Below are 20,000 nucleotides of genomic sequence, written 5' to 3'. Positions count from 1 at the left end.
TTTATTTTTTTAGGTGGGTCACATCGTAGAAAAATGACCGATTTCTGTATAGCCGTTTATAGAATAATAAAAACAAATAAATGAAATCTTTTCTTCGGTTTTTCGTAAGTGTTTTTTTTTTTTAATATTTAAAAATAATAAAAGCCAAACATTTTTCTATCTACTCGGAATTATTTTTTCAAGCTAGAAATTTATTGAGATTACCAAATTATTTTATTTGGTAATAGTTTTTTTTTTAATGTTCCGAAGGGGCAAATAACTCTAAAACAAAGATTTTTTTAAAAATCGATGTCGGAATAATAATTCCAAATAAAGTTAATTAAATATGTTATCAATATAATTATTGTTTCAAATTTATTAAATAACGATTTTAAATAGAACACTTATAACAATTATCTCGCTAAAAACATTAACTAAGATACTGCTATTTAATAAAATCGATTTTTCTTAATGCAATATGCAAATGCGATTATCTCTTTATTGTATTTAATTTGCAAGAATCATACTATATATAGAAATAAATGAGAGAGTAAAGTAAGGAATCTTTGTATATATTAATCAAATTGTGAACAAGCAGACAGGAATACGAATTTATATATCTATAATAATTATAATATAGTATAATATAAAGCTGAACCTCTGTGTGTGTGTCTAGTCACGAATAGGTTCCTATGTGGTTGACTATTATAGAAAACTGATCTCATATAATGATAAAAGATGTATCGAGGCACAGGAATCGGTATGTTAGATACGGCATAATGATGATTCATTAAAATTGTGGGGTCTGCGTACGCGGATGGTCCACAAAGTATGGAAATAAAAAAATTAAAAAAAAAAAAACGTTTACACGTGTCTTTAATATAGATGTACATAATAATAATTTGTTAAGTATGTTTTAACTTAAATAGGGATGGTATAATAAAATTGTGGGGTCTGCGTAAGTATACTTTGATAATTATGTTTCAGTTTGAAGAAATATGGTAGAATAAAATTATGGAGTGTTCGTTCGCGCTTCCATAGAATGGAAATATGTCACAAAGTTCAACAAGGTTTTTTAATATAGATCCACAGAATATTGTGATAAGTGTTTCAGTGTGAACAGGTATGGTATAATAAATTATGGAGTTTATCTATTTTATTTTTACTTTCATCATATTTTGCTTTGGTTTTGATACCCCCAAATTCGAAGCTATCTCTTTACAACCCTTCCTTTTCATAACCTATCATACTTTCATAAATCAGAGTCCATTTTCTGTAGGCTGTTTTTGAACCCGGTCAACGACTGGTACTTTTGCTAGTGTTTTGATTTAATCGCTGGCAGTCACTGCTTTGAATTTTCTTGCACCAAAATGATATTTAATTTTTTTTAACATTTTCAAATGTTATTATATAGAAAAGTAACAAAATTGATTTACAAATTTACATTTATAAATAATCAAAAAAAAGTTTTTCTAACATGAATGTTAGGTATGTTTAAAAATAGACTTTGAAACGTTTATTCGATTTAAAAAAAAAAAAAACAAGTAATGTCGATCATTACATGAGAATAAGAAAAAATGGCACAAATAGAGTAATCTCTTTGAAGTCTCGATATTGACTTAAAATATAAAATAAAACAACTTACTTGTAGAAATCTACCCAATAAATTTAATGGTAACATTTATTGGATAGGTTTCCTATGGAGTACTGTTGCCACATCTGGGCAGGAGCTGCTAGAAGCAGCTTATCCTGCCTTGACAGAGTTCAAAATAGACTTCGTAGCTTAGTGTGGATGCACTTTTCTCTTCCTTGCAACATCTTTCCCACAGAAGAAAAGTTGCGAGCCTGTCTGAGCTTCAATCTATAGTCCTCCCTCGCCAAACTTTCACGAAAAACACTCGTCTAGCTAAAACTACTATCAATAATTTCCCACACTCTTTATCTGTGCCTAAACCTTAATGTACATTCAATGAACCAAGCTTCTTTCTTAAAACTGCACACCTGTAAAACTGTCTTCTGTAAGCTAGCTTTCCAGCTGACTACAATCTGATTGTCTTCAAGTCCAACGTAAACAAGTTATTGATAAACCGTCACCCTAAGTAATCCAATTTACAAAATTTCTACTACTTATGTTTACTACGCTATAATCACATTGACTAATTTATACCCATTGACCCTTATCCTCGAGTGGCCTCCGGGCCTTGATAAGTGGTGATTCCTGTCCTAATTTAAAAAGTGTTAAGAAGTGTCTGTTCTTTTTTTCTTTTTAATCCCCTATACACAATTTTATATAACTTTTTCGAAACTCTAATTTTAACGTTTTCAAGTGAAAGAAAAATGAAAATGACATTTTGAAAATCCTATTTACAACAAAAAAAAGAAAAGAAAAAAATGTATGTATTTGGAATTATTTTTCTCTAAACCCTTCACTCAACAATATGTCTCCACCCTGACGATTTCAGTAAGTAAAGTTAGTAATAATAAACTAAGTGTCATTTTTGTCTTTCTAGTGCATTCTAAGCCAATGAGTTGTTTGAAGCGACAGGAGCTTGCCAGTCGGCAACCAGATAAAACCTACGGAACAAAATTCTACTACAATAATTCTATTAAAATAATTCGAACACGAACTAATTAAAAAAAAACAATTTTTTAAAGTAAAATATATCGTTGTATATTTATCTTTTTTAAGTAATTGCCAACAATGATTATTTTTCTTGGGAAAAAACGTGTTTATTTCATTTTTAAACATTTTTATAAATGCAGAATAGTGAATATTCAGGCAATTTAAAAGAGTACCTGAGAAAAAAGAGTACCCGACAAAAAAGCGTACCTGACCAAAAAGAGTACCTGACAAAAAAAGTACCTGACTAAAAAGCGTACCTGACAAAAAAAGTACCTGACTAAAAAGAGTACCTGACAAAAAAGAGTACCTGACCAAAAAGAGTACCTGACAAAAAAGAATACCTGACAAGATAGTACCTGACAAAAAAGCATATCTGACAAAATAGTACCTGACCAAAAAGAGTACCTGACAAAAAAGCGTACCTGACCAAAAAGAGTACCTGACCAAAAAGAGTACCTGATAAAAAAGAGTACCTAACAAAAAAGAGTACCTGACAAAAAAGTTTACAGTAAATAGAGTTTGGTCAGATTCAGTTTCTGATCTTAAAAACGTCATGTTTAAATTGTTGGATAAAAGTACAGAAGAGTTAACAAAGTGTATATTCTATTTTAAGGATGGCTTTATAAGTAATTTCCAGTTTATTGACGGTGCTTAAACAATAACATTATTTTTAGGAAACTATCTTCAACATAAAAAAGTTTTTTGTTAACTATTCTGTGCTTTTACCTAACAATTTACTAAATAAATAAACTTGGGAAATTGAAACTTCCGTCGGAACTTATATTACTGATGAAGTTTAATATCAGGAAAAGAATCTGAAAAAAAAACACCGTTTACTGCTAACTTTGAATCAGGTATTCTTCTGGTTTGCCAAGATTTATGAAATTATCGGTGCTTTGTTTCGTTTTTGTTTGTTTATGATTTCACCAATTCGCAATTATAGATTTTCTGTTGTGAAAGGAAATTAGCCATTATTAGAGCTCTGGGTACTTATGCAGAATAGTACAGAATATGCTGAAATAATGACGTCATTATTCTAAAACCCATTCTCTATTGAGAAAAATATCCCAAAATTTAAATTACATGGTTTTGATTTGATGTTGATGAGGGGTCTCTTGGCTGCTTGTAAAAATTACAATCTTTCTGGGCCAATTTTTATGAAATTTCACACACACACCGAGGACAGACACTGATTTGCGAAATGTGCCTGGACAGCCTCGTCAAGTTCCCCCGATTAGGACGCGTCAGGTGATTAGAAATGAATTAACCCTTTTCAAACAAAGAAGGCAAAGTTTGGGAGGGTCTACCTCCTAGAACTGCACAGGAATTACTCCGCAATCACCAGTGATCACATCATTACAGGAATGGTCTAATCTCTGTTGATTTTGGAGGCCGATGATAAAAATCCTCAGCTGAGTTTGTTTGTTTTTTTAAGATAGTATTCAAAGAAGATTTTCACTTAATTGCGTGATGCTTCGTCATGAGAGCAGTGCATCGTAAACCATGAATTTAATTTCATCCACTAATTATTTTATATACAAAATATGTCCATAGTTATGTGCATTTGTTTCAAGAATAAAATTAGGCCTTTACATCATTGGCCTTGTATCAAAGTTCACCTTATCTATTAAACATAAATAAAATTATAGAAAAAAAGTCGCATAACATGTGCTTGTTTTAAAGCTACTGCCATGGAACGTGCTCTGATGAACTTATTGCACTTGTTCTCATTCAACTGAAATACCTCCAGCCTAACTAGCAGAAAAATCCAACCCCTTCACCATACATGTCCGGAAATGACGGAATTTTTTCTACTCTAAAAGGTTTTTTTTCTCAGACTTATTCCTTTGGAACCCCCCCCCCTCGTCGCCTGACTACTAACATGCAACATTTTAAATGTAGACAAACATCTTGCTGCCTTACTCCCCAATCGGGTTGCTCTCCTATGAATTCGGTCATTATTAAATGTTTCAGTGTCAATGTGCCTTTTTTGGAGTGAACAAGTAAAAAAAAAAAAAATGAAATGTTACTGCTTGGTTTATTGCATATGAAAGAGTTTTAATGCGTAATTTTAATATATGTAAATGTGACATAGAAAAACTCAAATGGTGAAATGTTAAATTAAGCTGAAAAATCAGACTGACATAAATAAATGACTTCTTTCATGTGTGGAAGTGGTTGTCTTCACCCTCCTTCCTCCACCGTTCCGGCGAGACTATTTTAAGCGCAAGTCAACACCAAGCAAAATATAAGAAAAAGAAAACTATTCAATGACTATATATATAGCAGCCCATCGTGGCCAGCAGAGTGGCGCAGTGGAAGCGTGCTCTGGGCCCATAACCCAGAGGTCCGTAGATCGAAACTACGCTCTGCTAAATTTAATTTTTTTTTTTTAATTTATAGTGTATAATTGATTATTCTTTAAGTTATTTATGAGTTCTATAAAGACAGTGGTTGCAACTAAACCATCAATTTTGAGTTTACAAGCGTGTGTATACAAGCACACACACACACATACACAAACACAGGCCTAATGATTCATGACAGGAATTAAACGTAGACGCTTTTGTGTAGCTTGACTGCCATAAACATATTTTCATAACTTACAATATATATATATATATATATATATATATATATATATATATATATATATATATATATATATATACTAGCAGGCCGCCCTACATTGGCCGGTCGGAAAATACGTTTAGATATGATACTATGATTAATGCAGATTTCGTATTTATTATTATATTATATTAGGCCTAATATATAGCAAAGATTTTTTTTTTAATTTTAAAAATTATTCCTGCCCCACCACTGTGAATCGAAATCAAAACATTTAGCTTACGATTTACTTTTTCCTTTGACGTTCATGCCTGAGCTATGGAGACATATTTCCTACAAGGCTAAAGATTAAAACATGAACCAATAGCTATTACGTTACGCATGCATATTCGTAATGCTGTCCTTCGAGCTACGCTGGCAAATTTCATTTTTTTTTATTTTCACACTTTTGCACCGATTTTTCCCAGCTAAACCCCAAATATAAAGTGTCGCATGGATTCGAATACCCTACATGTTAAGTTTCAAGTCTGTAAACCAAAAACTGAGAGGAGTTTAGTAGGCAAATATTTTTAAACAAATATATAAGAAAACCTAAAAATCCGATAAGAAATTAGTTAAAATTAATTTTTAAAGAATATGCAATTTAGTTACATCTCTAGCAGATGAATGCAATTCAACGACCCATATATGAAGAAAAAAAAGTATTTTTACTTTAAATAGAGAAAATGTCTTTTAATACGAATATAAATTTGTAGGAGTATAGATTATATTGTAGTTTCGTCTTATACAACCATATATATATATATATATATATATATATATATATATATATATATATATATATATATATATATGCAAACATACATACATGCATACATATATACATATAAACCAATAAATTTATTTTCATTCACTAATTACTTGGGTTAATAGTTTAAATGTGTAATTTTAATATATTTTAATGTGACATAGAAAAACTCAAATGATGAGATGTAAAATTAAGCTGAAACATCAGATTGACATGAGTTAATGACTTCTTTCATGTGTGCGAGTGGTTTTCTTCACCCTCACTCCACCGTTCCGGCGTGCATATTTTAAGCGCAAGTCAAACCAAGGAAAATATAATAAAAAGAAAACTATTTAGATCGAAACTACGCTCTGCTAATTTATTTTCTTTTATTTTTATAGTGTACTAGCGGGGGTACCCGGCGTTGCCCGAGTGTTTGTTTCCGGAACGGGGGGGGTTAAAAAATGTTATGGTAGGTAAGTAGGAAGGATCAAACCCGGAGTCATGAGTAAAAGTAGGAAAATAAAGTGTGAAAAAAAAAAAAACATCTGCAACGTTAACAGTTCGGGCACCAAAAAAAGTCCATTCCAGTTGTTTAGGAAAAAAAAAAAAACGACTACGGTAGGTCGGCGCGAACGTGAAAATATAATGTGAATTGTCCAGCACGCTAACCACTATGCCTCAGAGCACTGCAGCTTAGTTTAGTGATTTTAAATAACTTCACATGAAAGAACTACGAAGCCAAACCGGTGTTCTCTTCTCAACTGTTCCTTGTGAACGATCCCCAAACGGTGTTAAGTGGTGGCAGGGGGAGGAGGAATTTATTAGAGAGAAAATATTTTACCACTTCCATTGATCTTAACCGATTTTGGCCGTGACTTCTCAGCAGAAAAAGTATAGAAATCTAAGATTATCGAGGAATTTGAGAAATAATAAGCCTATAACACACCTCAGATATTGTTCTGCCGTTTGTGCATATTATATTTGCATGAAATATCTTGATTTTTAATCCTATTAAGGTCAAAATCAGACGAGAAAAAATGAGTTCATTTTATTTATATAGAGATAATCGATTATTTCTCGAAGTCGTTTTATGAGTGCTATAAACGCAGCGGTTAAAAATCAACCATCAATTTGGGGTTTACAAGTGTGTGTACACATACAAATGCCTAATGATTACCTTACGGGAATTAAACGTAGACGCCTTTACGTAGTTTAATTGTCATAAATATATTTTCATTATATAGTACTGATTTTCAATTTTTTTTTTTAATGACTTGAAAGCCATACATTGGAATCGAAAGCAGAACCTTTAATACTCCAGCACAGGGTCTTACCGATATAGCTATGGAGAGATAAGTCAGAAAGCCGTAATATGCGCGAGCATTTTCTAGTCTCACACAAAAACATGCGTTCACATCTCAAGCCATATTACTTGTCATATACATACGCGCACACAAACATACGCGCCCACGTCCACACACGTACATATATTCACATTCGCGTACATACACTCACATTCACGTGTATATACACACGCTAACGTACGCACATGCACACACACATGGACAACGTCATTTCCCCTTTCAAAGGAAAGCCACACATGCGCAAAAGACCACCGGTAACAAGTATAAAAGCAAGAGACAAGCTGTTTCCAGCCCTTTTTCAGACCAGCTTCCTAGCTGGGCGGTCTACAGACCGACAGCGTGTCTTTTCGGCAGGCGCGCGCACGCGCGTGTCTCACACCACTTGCTACTATGTGGGACAAAAAGCCAACAAACAGTACGTACACTTTATACGCTTTCTATCTCCATAACCTGGACTGACATTCTCACTCTTTCTCTCTATATATATACAACTTGTCCCTGAGAATACCTTCGCGTAGCTGACTGCTAACTGATGTCAACTCTCTATCCTTTGTCTTTGTCTACACGTTGGACTATCATTCTCATTTCTACTATATTACTCACTTCTCTTCCCACACGCGAACAAACGATAGTGAGATGGACACGCATTTCCTTTTCTTTCTACATCACCAGTCCCGCAACAAACGATGGTTACACCCGCGCGGACATGAACACGTGTTATATCTAAAACATTCATTCTTTCAACAGTAAATAAACGACACGTTTATCTTATCCATCAATTGAGTTTTTGTTTCCTTCTTTCCATCCGTTTCGTTATTTTCTTTTGTAACGAGATTAGGATTTATATAACCTAGTCCTCTACAAATATTAAACAACTTAAAGAAATGAATTGAGTTTAGGCATGCGCAGAAAGAAGTATAAATATGTCGGCAAGTTGAAATGGACAGTTTGCATTTCAACTCATCGATATATTTCTGAACGCGTTAATCATCCAAACAATACTATTTTTAATTCGTTATAAAACATCGTTGGTGTATGATTACAATTTTTGTTAATTTCAATGTTATGTGACCAGTAGTTTCAGAATTTACTGGTTAAATATTGATACACAAATAAACATGAATATGAAAACACACACACGCATGTTCCATTTATATAGATAATAGAACAACAAAGTACAATTTTATAAAAAAAATAGTATTTACAAAGGATATTCACTTATTCGTTGAATCACATTCATCTACAAATGATATATTTGGGTCAATAGTTATGATGCGTAATTTTAATATACATAAATTGTCATAGAAAACCTCAAATAATAAAACGTAAAATTACTTTAAAAAGCTGAAACATGAGATTGACATGAATATATGACCTATGAGGTCGGGGTGGGAGCGGTTTTCTTCACGCTCCGTCCACTGTGGCGGCAAGGCCTATTTTAAGCTCAAGTCAACGACACGGACATGTAAGAAAACAAATAAATAAATAAACTATTTAATGGTCTGCATAATTCCCTTCAGATTTATGTTGACATACTTATTATTATTATTAAAATTATTAAAAAGAAAATGTTAAATTAAATTTAAATTTTAAAAAAAGGGTAGTTGTTGAAACATTAATCTGAAGGGAATTGTGTAAACATTAGTTCAATGAAAATAAATATTTTGAGGGCTTTTTGGAATTTTGAAGGCTTTGGCAGGTTGTCATATGCCAGCAGTGGGGGACAAACAGGTAATCATATGCCAGCTGGGGGGGGAGTAAAAACAGGTAATTATATTCTAGCATGGAGGGCGGCAAATATTATAACCGCCCCGGGCGGCAAAAACTGATACTAAGCCACTGTGTATATATATATATATATATATATATATATATATATATATATATATATATATATATATATATATATATAACTTGAGTTCCTTGAATTAATATATATATATATATACATATATATATATATATATATATATATATATAGAGAGAGAGAGAGAGAGAGAGAGAGAGAGAGAGAGATTCTTTTTCATAAGTTTTATCTCGGTTTCGATTAAAGCTAATGCACCCAAGTTATATGCATATATATATATATATATATATATATATATATATTTTTTTTTTTTTTTTTTTTTTTTTTTTTTTTTTAATCGCAACTTTATAATAATACATAAAGATCGGTAGAACATTTACTCTATAATAACGTATGAGAAATCTGTAGGAATTAAACTATCACATTTATGTGTATTTTAAGATCGGGCTTTGCCTGGCGTTCGTGCTAGCTTAGATAAATACTTTTGCAGTTTTAACAAAAAAGCTACAATAATATCAGAGCGTTTCCATTTACGCTGAACATCTACAGAATGACAACATGAATGAGTCCCCTGTGGAATTTCCATGGGTCTCGCTAGTCACCAATTAAATTTTTTAATTTACGTAAAACGAGAAAAAAAAATCTTAGCAGAGCGTAGTTTCGATCTACGGACCTCTGGGTTATGGGCCCAGCACGCTTCCACTGCGCCACTCTGCTCAACTGCTGTACTGTGGCTATCTAATCATTAAATTGTACATACTTTATTATTTTTATTTATTTTTTTGGATTGACTGACACTAAAAATAGTTGCGCTTTATTGTCGTTGGATAACAGTAAAAAAAAAAACGCCTCGCTTCATTGTTTGGACAAAAACAATTACTTCCAACTGAAGGCATTAGAAAGCGAATCATTCGTCGTTAATCCTCAATTGTAAACAGTATTTATTTTTTTTTTTTTTAATCTTGTATTATTTGAAACCTGAATTAATCAACGTTTGTTGCCCTAAGTTTTCCTTCTCTCTATATTCATGCAAAATTGAAATTCAATATTTCGATTTTTCATTTTCGATCTAATTTCGAAGAAACGCTCAAAATAGTTTTCGAAAAAAAAAGAACTGCATAATCAGGAGAGGAAGCAGCGGTCTAATTTCTTCCATTTCCCACTAAAATGATGCCCGTCAATAGATCGTGAAATCGTGAAAGTACATATTATGAGTAAAAATGTAGTAATACTATACTAATTTCGACATGTCACAATGGCATTTTAATAGAAATTCAATTTTGTGGCTTTCAATATATATTTTCATTAATAATTAATTTTCTACTTTATAACTTTTCGTAATTTTGTGGTGTTTTACTTATTTCGACATAACAATTAGGTTAATACTATTAGACTAAATTAAAGTTCAATATTTCGATTTTCTATTTTAATTTGGAAGAACCGCCAAAAATACTATATGTTAAAATAGTTCTCAGTTTGGAAATTATTTTTATATAAGAAATCCATTTTAATTAATCGCTTAATATCCCCTTCTCTCTCTCTCTCTCTCTCTCTCTCTCTCTCTCTCTCTCTCTCTCTCTCTCTCTCTCTCTCTCTCTCTCTCTCTCCACATATATATATATACACACAAGAAGCATATATATATAAAAACTCCACCGAATATATGTCAGCCTATATATAAAAAACCCACCGAATATATGTCAGCCTATGTCACGGTAACAAAGCGAGTTTCTAACAGTATTTTGTATAGTTTTTTTTATTTTTAACTCATTATCCCAAACTTACCATGTTCAACAGAGGGCCCGGCGCCATTTCAAATGTTCCAATACACCGGTAAACGCTGTATCTTTTTCGAACTGAATAAACATGTTACATTAAATAAAAACACAAAAAAATTATCCACTTATGTAGAAAAGTAACTTATCTTGCCTTTGATAACATTTATTTGTTATATATTTGTTTTTTTGGTAACTTTTTTCGAATCTGTGTATAGTAATACAAACTTCGTAATTTTAATATACATAAATTGTCAAAGAAAACCTCAAAAAGTAAAACGTAAAATTACTTTAAAGCTGAACCAATAGATTGATATGAATATATGACTTATAAGGTCGGAGTGGGAGTGGTTCTTTTCACGCTCCATCCACCATAGTGGCAAGGCGTATTTAAAGCTCAAGTAAACGACACGGACATGTAAGAAAAAAAATATAGGCTATTTAAGGGGAGTCTGTCGTCTTACCAGAGTGGTGCAGGGGAAACGTGCTGGGCCCATAACCTAGAGGTCCGTAGATCGAAACTGCCCTCAGCTAGTTGGAATTTGTTTCTGTTTTCTTTTTTTACTCTTTAGTAAAGTGCCGTGTTTGCAATGTGTGTGCGTATACTAGAAAACCCAATTCTTAGATCAATTTTATAACTGATTTCCAAATCAGTTATTAAGAAAAAAAAATGATCTAAGAATTGTATTTTCTACGGTGCCCGGAAAATTCGTCCCAGGAAAACTCGTACCCAGAAAACCCGTACCCGGAAAACTCGTACCCGGAACACCCCCCTCCTTTTTTGCGAGGTAAGAAAACTGGTCCCTTATTGAATAAATATCGATTGAAAACATATTTTATTACCGTTCTTGAAGGAGATATTGTTTTTAAAAGAGACTATGCACCATCATAATATTTTTTTTAATTATTTTTAACTCTTGCTTTACAAAAATAAACTTCATCACGGAGTCAAGACACGAAAAACGGAACCAAATATTTATTTTTAAAAAATATACTCTAGTTTTAACACTTTTTGTGTCATTACGAAAAGAAAGAAAATACGTATTATCAAAGAAAGCAATTATTTTATTTAGAAGAATAAATTTAGTTTAGACAAGTCTTGTGTTATTACGAAACAACAAAAACAAAACACGGTCTTATGTAATTTTTGCACTGCGGCGACTGCGCTGAAATAATAACGTTATTATTTCGAAATCCATTCTTAACATGAGGTGGGGAGGGTATCGTTTAAAAGTCATTTCAGGGGCACTTGTGCAGTATGCAAACAGTCGCTATTGTTAGGGGGCGATAACTCCAATTTCTTTGTCAAATAACCGGGGAAATAAGTAATAAACAAGATTTTTTTCTGAACAGAAAAATGTTTGAACACAAAAACATTTATTGCATAAAAATGTATCAATATATAATTGTAAAAACATTTATTTAAAAGTCTGCGTAAAGAAATATAATTTAATAAAACAATTTTGTAATAAAAATAACATCTATTTTTATAAAGTGAAATAGCTTCTTTTTTTTAACAAATAAATAATTTAAATGAAACAGCTTTTTCAGTTAAAGCAACTTTGAAGGATCAAGAAAAAATTAATAATTAAAATTTTTTTACAGAAACACACCACATGGCGACAGTGTAGTGAAACGCATCAAGAAAAGATGAACGCCGTGTGCATACTGCAGAAGTGTTGTTTCGTGAACAAAAAATGTGTTAAAACTAAATTAATTTTTCGGTAATTCACGGGGTATGTGAATGAATTATTTAAAATGATTGCTCCCTCAAAGAGTTTTCTTTCACTTTATTCGTGACTTTATTTTTAATCGCGCGTGTATTTTTTTTGTTTTTTGTTTTTTGTTTTTTCTCTTTGCGTGAATTTGATTCATACGTGTTTATATTTTATTTTTATTTCATTTTATTTTAAGCTTTTTTATTATTTTCTCCACTAAATATTATTTTTTTGTTAAATTATTTTTTCATACATATTCAAATAATGCTACACCTCCCCCCCCCCACCTTTTTCTTTTGGCCTCAAATAGTACCTTCAAAAAGTTTTTGTGATTAAATCGACAAAAGAAACCCTTTTGCGCATGCGCTTTGGAGGAGCAATCGTTAAATAAAAACACCGTTGATGCAGGGTCCACGTTTCCCCTGAAGTACCAATTTTTCTAAATAAAATATTTGTTTTATTATTTGATAATACAAAAAGTATTTTCTTTTTTGTTTGTTTGTTTCGTAATAACACAAAAAATGTTAAAAACTAAAGTATTTTTTTTAATAAATATATGGTTTCGTTTTTCGTGTCTTCTGTTCAGTTTCGTTACATAATCAACCGGATCCACTTCTGGTAGCTTCATTTTTTCCGAGCAGTGATCTTGGACATTACTTAAAAATATACAAACTTATTTTCTTTTTTTTTGGGGGGGGGGCTCGTTTTAAAACTATATCTACCTCAGTATTTTCTTTAATTTGCGGAAATTTTTTGTTCAAAATTATTTACTAAGTAATGTCGAGTGCGACATTACTTGTTATTTATTTTTAACTAAATAAACTCTTTAAAATGAGTTTAAACACCAAAAACTTACAAAGCTAGGTAGAAAACGAAAAATCAATGAATTTTTTTTAAAACAGTAAACAAGTAAAAATGTTTTTTTAAATATTATGGGATGTGCATTATTACCTAAAAATTTCATTCATTTTCTTTTGGTGGCGAAGGGGGGGGGGCTCGTTTTAAAACTATATCTACATCAGTATTTTCTTAATTTTCTATTTTTGAGCAATTATCGAGACTCCTAAGATGTGATCCTCTTATGTCGGAATTTTTTGTTCATAAGAAACACTCGACATTACTTTTTATAACCAAATAAACTCTTTAAAATAAGTTGAAACACCAAAAACTTTCAAAGATAGATAGAAATCGAAAACTTAGAAATATTAATTTAATTTTTTTAAAATAACAGTAAACAAGTAAAAATATTTTGTTTAAATATGGGATGTGTATTCTCTTTTAAAGAAAATATATTCTTCAAGAACGGTCATAAAATGTGTTTTCAATCGATATTTATTCAATAAGGGATCTAGCAAAAGGGGACGAGTTTTCCGGGGTTGAGTTTTGCGAGTACAATTTTTCCGGAGGCGAGTTTTCCGGGGACGAGTTTTCCTAAATTCGTTTTCTAGTATACGCACACACATTACAAACACGGCACTATATTCTTTCGACGTTCTGTAATATATGAAAATAAGTGTATATATATATATATATATATATATATATATATATATATATATATATATATATATATATTTCAATATATATATATATATATGTGTATGTATATTCATACATATATATATGTGGAAATAAGAGTGAGAGAGAGAAAGTGTGTGTGCTTGCGCACGCGCGTGTATATGTGTGTGCGTGCTACGCACACATAGCTGTCATGTAAAATCCAATCTCATGAAGATCTCTTGAAACTAATATATATATATATATATATATATATATACACACACAAATTAATTGTATTTTCAATTGTAAGTTATATTGTAAGTATTTGTGTGTGTGTGTGTGTGTGTGTGTGTGTGTGTGTGTGTGTGTGTGTGTGTGTGCGTGCATTTGGGTGTGCATTTGCGTGTGTGCATTTGGGTGTGTGTGTGCATTTGGGTATGTGTGTGTGCCTGCTGTCTTGCAATGATCGGATTCATGAAGATCCCTTGAAACTAATATATATATATATATATATATATATATATATATATATATATATATATATATATATATATATATATATAATAGGACAACAAGAGTATGAAATGAAGACACACAACTATATATTGGTAGATATAGAATTGATCATTTATTGAATAATGGAATACAGGTAAAATTTGGCGGGTAGAAGGGACTCTTTATGCCAGGGCATTTCGAAGCCTAATGCTTCTCATCAGAAGAGTAGAGAAGGTGCTAAGTAGCATGGGGAAGATGCGATGTCTAGCGTAAGATTCATTAGGACGAAAAAGATTAAGAGGAATTACAGAATGTTGGGGAAACTTTATTGAACTCTAAATAAGGAGAAGCTTGTTATATATAGTATGATATATAAGATTGTATATGTTCTTTAACATAGTATTGAGATTAAGGGGTATATGTATTATGGTTAAATAGGGGGTGTATTGTTGATGCATGGTAATTTATTTTAACGGTTTGTGGGGTGTCTATTTTCTATGGAGTGGGTAATTTTGATTAGTACCACCTAAACGGGAAATGGCGGCTATAAAATCCCTTATAATTTGGGTGTGAGGTATGCAGGGTTGTAAAACTGAAAGGTAATATGCGGCAATATATTTATAAGTTTCTTCTGTTATGATATCGGGAGTACGATTATAAGGGGGCGGTCGGAGATTAGGATGGCAATGACTATGAGTGCGTTTAAGTTGATGCAAAAGGTTAAGTATACATATTGATGTTAAAGTGGAGGAGTAAGGAAACCATTACAACTTATGAGAGTGGTAAAAATATACCAAATAATAGTAGGGTAATTATAATAGTACGAAAGATAATAGTAATGAAAATTATAATAATAGTAGTAATAATAAAGATGAAAATAAAATAGAAGTAAACTTGAAGATAAAAATAAAGATAAAATTAAAGATAAACATTAAAAATAAACATTAAAAATAATATTACCAATAGTTGTGAAAAAAAGCAAATTCAAAGTTAATGTTAAAACAGTGAAAATGAAGATAATGGTAGCGGTTATGGTAGCAATGACGGGGATAATAACGGGGATAATAATAATAACAGCAATTATAATTATGATTATAATAATAATGATAAAGACAATAATAATAACAATAGAAATATCGGTAAAAACAATGCAGTAATAATAATGATAATAATAAAGATAGTAGTAACAATACTTCTACCACTACCTCCACCATCACCACCACTACTATTAATAATAATAATGAAAATACTGTTAATACGGACAAGTGGGGGGGTGAGAGTAGCAGAAAATGGGGTTGAGGAGTAAGGGGTAGGTGGTCCCGTACAAAATAAAGTAAAATAAAGAATATATATATATATATATATATATATATATACGCATATACATATATATATATATCCATATATACAAACACAGATTTAAAAAAACACATAATAAAACACAGATAAAAAAAAACACAGATAAAACAAACACAGATTAAAGAAATAGATTTATAATAAGCCGGGAAAGCGTAAAAGCACCTTCTCTACTCTTCTGATGAGAAGCATTAGGCTTCGAAATACCCTGGCATAAAGAGTCCCTTCTATCTCCCAAATTTTGCCTGTATTCCATTATTCAATAAATGATTCATTCTATATCTACCAATATATAGTTTTGTGTCTTCATGTCATACTCTTGTTGTCCTATTGTAAAAGCTCTAATAATAATTGTTGAGCTTGGCATTATCCGGATAAGTCTCCTTTTGTGGAATTGAACTTTCTCTTTTTCTTTTTACATTAAGCATGCATATATATATATATATATATATATATATATATATATATATATATATAACTACTTCATTTACTCACATAAATTTAATATACGAAAGTATAGATTTATGCGTAAACTTTAAGTATTTACTTCAAAAGTGCTCAATACGTAGGTAGAGCTAGTTAGTAATTTATAAAATATATATGGCGATTAAGCTACACTGAATATTCTGCGTTTCATCCACCATAAGATTCGTCAAGTATCGGTAAAAACAATGCAGTAATAATAATGATAATAATAAAGATAGTAGTAACAATACTTCTACCACTACCTCCACCATCACCACCACTACTATTAATAATAATAATGAAAATACTGTTAATACTAATTGACAATAACAATAGAAAACAAACAAATAAATAAATTAAATAAACATGAATATACATAAACGATCACACATATATGTGTGTGTATATATATATATGTATATATGTGCATGTGTGTGTACACATATGTATATTTATATATATAAAAAAAAGGAAAACGTCTACCTTAAACCACTTACCTAGTTCTAAAACAGATCCTTTGTTCGATAAAATGCATGCCCATTGGCTGATAGGAAGGGGCGCGGTGGATACTAGAAAGCTGATTGGCTAACTAAAAATCCTCAACATATATAAAAACAAGAAGCAACCACAGAATTCGCGCATAAGCCTGACGAATCCTATAGTGGATGAAACGCAGATTATTCAGTGTAGCTTAATCGCCATATATATTTTATAAATTACTATATATATATATATATATATATATATATATATATATATATATATATATATATATATATATGTGTGTGTGTGTGTGTGTGTGTGTGTGTGTGTGTGTGTGTACACACAAATTATTTGCATGTGATCTCCCACGAATTTTAAATTTTAGCATCATGTAAGTGCACAGTGAACGAAGCATAAGAAAATGTCTAAGTTCAGCATTTGCCCCCCCCCATTTCGCCCCAAAAGTCCACAGATGATGTCAAATCCTGGTGAAAATAAACAAACGTGCAGTTTTAAGCCTTAACATACGTAAATTTGAATCCTGCACTATAAAAAAAAATGGCTGAGTCCATCATTTGAACCCCCATTTAGCCCCAAAAGTCCCCAAGGCCTTAACATATTTAAATTTGAGTTAAGCGCCATGCAAAACTGCTAAATAGACATACACAGAAAATTTGGAACAAATATGGTAAAATAGTCCCCAAAATGTTGTTTTTTTATTAGCCCTAAAAGAGCCCCTGCGGCATACCTAAGAGTTATCGCGAAGTATAGATAAGCAAAATTATTTATTGAGATTGTCGGACTGACTTCCTCATCTTGGTTGTTATAGTCAAAACGTTTCGGCCGTTTTGCCCTCCGGCCTTCATCAGGTGTTTTCTATCGAACTCGGGAACCGTTTGTTAGGAGTCTCGAACCCAACCCTTTATTATTATTACGGGGGGTATCGTGTTCGGACTCCAGCTAGGCTCTGGGACATAGTTGCTGATTCTCTGTTTTGAATTTTACTTTTCACTGCCTTCGTTCAGGATTGAACTCAGCACCTTTGGGTAACTGTAAACTTTGATACAACGTCTAAGATCACTCGTATGTCATATGTCACTAGGACAATTCTTAGTTGGTTTTTGTTAATGTTAAACCTATGTTGTTATTCAGGGTTTTCTCTCTCTATTAGATGTGTCCAAATTGCATTCAGCTCTACGCTTGGTTTGCTCAGTAGGTTGCTATGTCCGAGCATGTGAGCTGTTTCTTTAAGTTTTCTCACTTTCCAGTGGGTCTCTCTGTTTATTATTTTTACTTCATCCCATAGGGGGCGATGGTCCCCCCTCTCCATCCAGACATGGTTGGCTATACCCGATTTTACCGTCTCCCCTTTAGTTACCGCTTTTCGGTGTTCTTCCACCCTTACTTTAAGGAGGCGGCATGTTTCACCCTTGTAAACCTTTCTGCAATTGCATGGGATGGAGTATATGCAGTTCTTGGTCATGTTCTCCTCCATGCGGGCCTTCACTCGTACCAGGTGTCGTCTAAGTATTGACTCGCTCTTGAATACTGTCCTGATGTTGTAGGGGGCACATATTCTCTGAATCTTTTCGGAGATGCCTCGTATGTATGGTAGGCAGACTGTTGGTGGTTTTTGGGTTTCATTCTCCTCTCTTATACTATTAACACGTCTGGTGGATAGTATGCTATCGGGGTAGTTGTTACGACGGAGGGTATTCTTCAACCTGACCATTTTTTAGTGGTATGTAATGGTGTCGCTACTTATTGTCTCTGCTCGATGTTGTAGGCAGCGTGCGACTCCATGTTTGATACTGTATGGGTGATGGGAGATGAAGTTAAGGTATTGTCCGGTGAAGGTAGGCTTGCGATATACGGATGTCTTAAACCCATGCTCTGTGCGTGATATGAGTATATCAAGGAAGACCAGTTGGTTATCTTTTTCTTTCTCCATTGTGAACTGTATCGATGGTCTTATTGAGTTCACATGGTCTAGGAGAGCCTGGATGTCTTCTTGATGTGGCCAGAGTATGAAGGTGTCATCAACGTATCTTAGCACATGGTTGGCTTTAAGGGAGCTGAACCTAAGGCCATGTCTTCGAAGTATTCCATGTATATGTTCGCCATCACTGGTGATAATGGCGAGCCCATAACTAACCCCTCCTCTTGTCGATATAGGTCAGTACCCATTCTGAAGTAGGTTGTTTCTATGCAGAATGTCAGCATTTCCATTAAGTTTGGCAATGGTACACATGTGCGCTCTTCTATGGAGAGGACCGCAGCTAGTTTGTCTTGAATTATTGCTAGTGCCTCACTAGTTAAGACTTTAGTGAACAGGCTAACCACATCTAGGCTTACCATTTGGTTTGTACTGATGGGTGCTCCCTTGATCAGTTCCGTGAAGTGGGCAGAATTCTTTACATGGGTTGCTGACTTGCCTGCTAATGGGTTTATTATATCCACAAGGTACCTGCTCAGTGGGTGGCATGCTGAGCCTCGGCAGCTCACTATGGGTCTGAGTGGAATACCGTCTTTGTGTATCTTGGGGAGACCGTACATATGTGGTAGCTTACTATAATGCTGGACCAGCTGTCGATATCTCATCGGAGCGATGTGTTCCTTGTTTTCGGTAAGGATTTGTAACAGCTTTCTTTCGGTTTTCAAAGTGGCGTCCTTCTTTATTTTACCGTGGCTACCATCTGCGATTAGGCCTGCCATTTTTTTAGAATACTCCGACATGTCCATCACCACAGTAGCATTGCCTTTATCTGCTGGCAGACTTATTATACTGCTGTCACTCTGTAGGGTTCTTATAGCCAGCCTATCTTCCCGAGAGATGTTTGATTTAGGAGGCTTGGCTTTCTAGAGTACTTGTCTCACTTTCAATCTTATTTCATCGCTTTGGGTTGATGGGATTCTCAAGGCTATACCTTCCATGTGTGTTATGATATCTAAGAATGGAACGCGTTTGGTTGTTATTGCGAAGTTGAGACCTTTATTTAGTACTGCTTCCTCTGAGTGACTCAGTTGGCGGTTGCTGAGGTTGGGTTCGAGACTCCTAACAAACGGTTCCCCAG

The 20,000-nt window shown here is 32.9% G+C and overlaps 1 non-coding gene across 1 annotated transcript; it reads right to left on the bottom strand.

The window, feature by feature from the left end:
* Positions 1–9,779: 9,779 nt before the first annotated feature.
* Positions 9,780–9,851, bottom strand: Trnam-cau (transfer RNA methionine (anticodon CAU)). The gene has a single exon. It is a non-coding gene; the product is annotated as a tRNA-Met (tRNA).
* Between the last annotated feature and the right edge of the window lie 10,149 nt (positions 9,852–20,000).

The sequence above is a fragment of the Euprymna scolopes genome, chromosome 18 (genome assembly GCF_053919585.1).
Source record: "Euprymna scolopes isolate OS-2025 chromosome 18, ASM5391958v1, whole genome shotgun sequence".
Classification (NCBI taxonomy): Eukaryota; Metazoa; Mollusca; class Cephalopoda; order Sepiida; family Sepiolidae; genus Euprymna; species Euprymna scolopes.
This window is presented reverse-complemented; position numbering and strand designations above follow the sequence as displayed.